Source organism: Ctenocephalides felis, unplaced genomic scaffold (genome assembly GCF_003426905.1).
Source record: "Ctenocephalides felis isolate EL2017-DRISC unplaced genomic scaffold, ASM342690v1 CF-g0.4_SCAFFOLD_00845, whole genome shotgun sequence".
NCBI classification, from domain to species: domain Eukaryota; kingdom Metazoa; phylum Arthropoda; class Insecta; order Siphonaptera; family Pulicidae; genus Ctenocephalides; species Ctenocephalides felis.
Genome location: NW_020536999.1, coordinates 21,543,689 through 21,549,774, shown reverse-complemented (window position 1 = coordinate 21,549,774; position 6,086 = coordinate 21,543,689).

Here is a 6,086-nt window from a genome sequence, read left to right as displayed (position 1 = left end):
CTCTTGCAGAACCTGGTGGAAATTAAATTGAACATCGTAACATGATGAACCGATAATAAAATTCTTTTTTTTAAATCTGGTATATAGGGAATTATATTGTTTTACTTATTTCTCATTACGTCATTTAGATCTGTGAATATTTGCATATGATTAAAGAAAATATCTAAGGTTGAGGTTGCTAAAAGCCTGTGTGTATGTAAAGGAAAATTTTGACTTAACGTATTTAATCAGCAAATTTTTGGGAATCGATAAGAATGAGTATATACACCAGTAAATTATATTAGCATTAAAGATTTTTGCCTAGAAACCGCGAACAGATTTTGAAAATTCAAATACTGCATTAACGTAAAAAGATAGTCTCTGATGAAAATTATTCTTGCTCTTTCTTTGCCACCAAATGCATAATTTTCAACTTTTCCAAAGAGAAGATTTTTTTTTCTAGCAGAAGATTTGATAATATTGATTTTTGACATAAATATTGCAAGAAGCATGTGTGTATAGGGTAGAGCGGGGCTTAAAGGTCCGCTGGTAAAATGGTCGATATTTATCTTTAGTACGCAAAATAAGGTTTCAAGTAAAAATATTATTTAAAAGTGTGCAATATTTAAAAGTAGGCAAAGTATATTTTTTTAACGGCATTAATTTGAAATAAAAGGCAAAAGCAGTGGAACCAACTATCACCTTAATTCTTACAATATTAATATTATGAGATATTCGGGAATGTATCAATATTAACACCAAAGGGTTTTTTTCTTTTGTAGTTTTTTGACTTTGTGCTATTGTATTTAGTTTGTTACCTGTAAATAATTTTAGGTAAACGTTGCTTATTTGTTTTATAAGATGAATTGTTATTTTCAAGTTAGATTCAAAAATATAACCTCTATGATGGCTTACAAATGGGTGTGGTAAAAATGAAAGGGTGGCAAAAAAAGAGTGCTGTTTGTTCATATGTCTAAATTAATATATGTATATATATACATATATATATATATATATATATATATATATATATGTGTGTGTATGCGATTTTTCCAATTTCTATTTCACAGAATTTTTTGTCATATCAATTTTTTTAATTTCGATTATATTAATTATACGTTGATTTTTTTCACAAAACTATGTTTAAAAATTGCGATTTTGCGATGGTCTAAGGTCTATCTAAGAACAAAATTGAACAAACATTTTATAATTAGGATAATTTGTTACATGAACTCTTGTAAGATTTTCTTCGTTATACTTGAAACCTCATTAGACTTCATTAAAATTTTAATGCAATTCATAATGTTGCTTGGAGATAAATAATTAATTCGACTATATAAAACATACATGTAACTGCATTTCTTTCAACCATCATGTTTACTAATTTATTTTTAGCTTTGATGTTGCAGACATCATAAACAGGTTCAGATGTTTGAAAGTAACTTTATTAACCGGCGTCGGCACATAGATAATATAAATCTTAATTGCACATATTGCTTACACAAGAGTTTCTTCCAGCGAAACTTCGGCATTTAATGAGAAATTTTATACAAAATAGCAAACTTTCTGTCTTGCCAGAGTTTAATATTATGTAGGGGTAGAGTTAATATATTTTTCATGGGCTGGAATATACGGCGAATCGGGGAAAAATGTAAATTTTTGTACACAGAAGAGTTTAGTTAAGGGAGGAAAATATTGGTTCTGAAAGTTTATCGTAATTACGAAAGAATAATTATTTATATAGGCTTTTGTTTATCCGCGTCCGGAATAAAATATAAAGTAAATTAGTGCAAAAAAGAGTGCTGTTTGTTCATATTTATAACCACTCAGAATACATTTGTATATATATATATATATATATATATATATATATATATATTTCACGATATATATATATATATATATATATATATATATATGTTTAATTTGAGTTTAATATTCGGGCGTAACATCGATAAAAATAGTATGAGTTTTTTTAAAAAATTTATTTATTTAAAATCCATACGTTTCGGCTAGCATCTTAGCCATCATTCAGTGGTAATCAAGTTAATCCTAATATAGCATATGAAACCATTATTAATCCATGGTATGAGTATGTGCACATTGATAAGATATGTATTTTTTAACACAAACATCACAAATGGTAAAACACACTAATAATCATGATAACTTGACAAGTTGTCGAAACTATGTATTTACTCTTCGGAGTTTAGGATAGAAATTTTTTAAAGATATATATATATATATATATATATCTTTAAAAAATTAGTTTCTCATTTAAATAATATTCACGTGTTGGAGTATATAATATCTGGTTCTTCTAAAATTGGTATAAATAAAGTTTATATATTTCACTCATTTTATATTCAAACATTTGAAGGAATTCACTTTTATAATATTATAGTCAAATTAAAGGTACACGTGATTTTTTTTCAATTTTTAAATAACTAAAATTTTTTTTAACTTAAGTTTATTTCATTAATTCAAACAAAATTAATATTAATTAAGTATATAATTTTTTTGTTGGTTTAAATTGTTCTCAAAGAAGTCCAATATCTTCCGATATGTTTTTATGACAAAATGTGGCTCGAAGATCAGAATAAGAAAATAATAAATATTTTTTTTCTAATTATGCCATGAAATATCTTAATGATCCAAAAAATTCATTGGTATTTTATTTAAGTTTTTATTCAAACAATAATTATTTTCCAGTACTGAAAATTACTGATAATTATTGACTAAAATATTAAGTAGAATAAAAAATATTAATAATAACATAATAACACGTTATTCAAAATAAAAAACAACTATAAATATATAGAAAAACACGAAGAATTAATAGTAGAAGTAATAATATTGGTTATAAAATTAATATTTATAAACAATTGCGATGTATTAATTAATTAGGTAATTTGTTTTTATTAATAAAAATTAGTTGTATAGATAAAATTAAAAATAAAACTAAAAAGTATTCGATTTATATATTTTTCATATAATGTAAATTTAAAGTCAAATTTTTGAGAAATTTTGATTCGAATATCAACTTTCTATTGTGCATTTGTTATATAAAATTTGTTTAATTTACCTTCAAATTTTTAATTTTGATTTATAATCGAGATATTATTATATATTCATGCCAAATTTAATTACTATTTAACAAAAATATTGATTTTAGTTATAAAATTATTTTTTATAAAGGTAATAGTTTAAATCTGATAATTAATTTCCAGTAATAAACATAGTTGATAAAATATAAAGTAAAAGTGAAAAAAATTTCAATTGATATATTTTTCATATAATGTAAATGTAATGTCTATCATAGATTATGTAAAATAATATTCAAGAAGAATTCTATCATCAAAGTTCTGTTGTGTATTTGTTATTAAAATACGTTTCATTTGCTTTTAATTATAAATTATTGTTCCTTTATAATTTAGATATTATTATATATTCATGCTAAATCTAATTTCTATTTGTTAAAAGTATAGATTTTAGTATAACATTAATATTTATAAAGACAATAATTAAGATTTGATAATTAATTTTTAGTAATAAAGATTAGTTGTTTAAAAAAATATAAAGTAAAAGTAAAAATTTTTCTAATTAATATATGTTTCATATAATGTAAATGTAAAGTCATTTTATGAAGGAAGAACTTGATTATGAAAATCTTTTCTGTATTTGATATTAAAATCCGTTTTATTTGCTTTTGTTTTGAATTACTAATCCTATATAATTTAGATATTTTTTTATCTATGCCTTTAATTCCAAATTCATCAAAATAGAGATTTTATTTTTAAAATTATTATTTATAAACGTAATAATTAAGATTTGATTATTAATTTCTAGTAATATACATAGTTGTTTCAAATAAAATATAAAGTAACAGTAAAAAGTATTCCATTTGATATATTTTTCATATAATGTAGTAAATGTAAAGTTAATATTAAATATGTAGAAAATTATTTGTGAAGAATTTTGTAATCAAATTTCTGTGGTATCTTTGTTATTAAAAACTGTTTCATTCGATATAATGACAATTATCCTTTATAATTCAGATAATATTAAATATTCATGCGAAATTAATTTGTTTTCGTTAAAAATATAGATTTAATGCATGTTATCAGCAATGCTTGAGTGCAAAGCGAACATATATCTAAAGTTACTATTAAATTCGCGATTTATTACGAAACGACTTCGACCGTCTTCGGCATTGTCTATCATAGCATCTCTTTTGCACAATTGTTAGACGATGGACGATGCCTCCTGAAGAACTGTCAAAAATTAGTTCACGGCTGAAGGCACCACCTGCACTTGAACTAATAACAATGCAATTGAAAATGATATCTGATCTAGAATTGCAAAATTTCGGGTGTCTTCGTTTTTTCATTAACAAATCGACAGTGATCGGGTCAAGTCCTTTACGCTGCAGCCACGGAAGGAACAACATCTCTGTTTAGAAGTGCCGTCGGTCGGACAAATAATTTATTTTAATCGTGTTTAATCATGATGTTAATTTGTTTAATCGTGTAAAAGTGCTTGTGTTAATAAACTTCAATTGAATATTTTGTTCAGTTTTGTGATATGTGTAGTGATTTCACGAACATCGTGGACATGATGCAAGTAAGTCACCTCGTGGACAATAATCCTCATGCATCGGCTTTAATAGTTATCGAATAGTAATTTATTTAACGTAGATTATTGTTAATTATGTGTATTTATTATAATCCAGCAATATTTTTTGAAAAAAAAAATTCAAGGTCTATAAATTAAATAGTGACTACCTGATTCGTGTAGTAATTTACAAACCTCGTGGAGATGGTGCAATCGCATGATGCAAGTAAGTCACCTCGTGGACAATAATCCTCATGCATCGGCTTCAATAGTTATTGAATAGTAATTTATTTAACGTAGATTGTTGTTAATTATGTGTATTTATTAGAATCCAGTAATATTTTTGAAAAAATAATATATAGTTGATTAATTGAACTAGTAACTACCGAAGGCATCCTAAACCACAGTGTTTCGTGATAGGGAGTTTAGATTCTTGTTACTATTATATTTAGCATCAGCTTCATTCATTATTAGTTGCGCAAATTGATGAATTGCGCATTGTCCTTAAAGACTTTTATTAATTTATACTCAGGTTGAGTTGAACAGTATAAGGCTTTGAATAAAAATAAATAGTAAAAATGGTTTGACACGAAAAAATGAACGAATCTATGTATACTACTAATATTTTTAGAATTAATATTTTTATGTCTTTGACGCATTTGTCGCATGCTTACATATAAAAATTACAGCTCCTATTATTACTGTATTATTATTACACGTTTTGGCAATTTCTTTTAGAAATCATGATCCTCGATTTGCGCGATTATCTTTTTGTTAGCAATTTGTATTGCAGCAATTATATAGAACATGATATAATCAAGTTAAGATTTCTCTTTATATTTATTATTTAATGACATAATATTGTGCCCCTGCTCTTATATGCGTATAAGAATAAATCAAGCAAATTTTTCATCAGACATCAGCTACCCCCTTGGCGGGTTTATGTAGTGAAAGGTATGCCACACATGAATTTCAAAATTTATAAAGTTTACCAAAATTATACATGTATATACAATATCTTTGATTAGATTATGAATTTGCGTCACAAATTTGTTAGGATTAGTGATGTGGTGTTTTCGGTATTTTATTCATAGTTCGAATTTCGACAAACTAAAGGTCTTCGTAAACCTACCATATTTTTATATACGAGTATTATACTTGTGATATGTATTTATTATATAGCCATCACAAAAAATTAATTTCTGATTAAAATTTTTATTATTATTTTTTTTCAGGTTTTCCAGGTAGACTGTATACTTATCGCAGTATTACGATCGAGTGTGTTTCGGTGCGAATTTTTGCAATTTTTAGTAAATCCGCATTTTAGTGCTTTTTTGGTGTGTATATGCATAATTTCTCAAGTGCTTTTGTTTAGTGAAGTGCAGTTTAAATTAACGAATTAATTTTTCTTCCTTTAAAATAAGTGATTTTCCTGCTAATCGTGTGCTGAGCTCTTCCGTGCTGTGACCAGGATTTCTTATAAACGTCTTCTT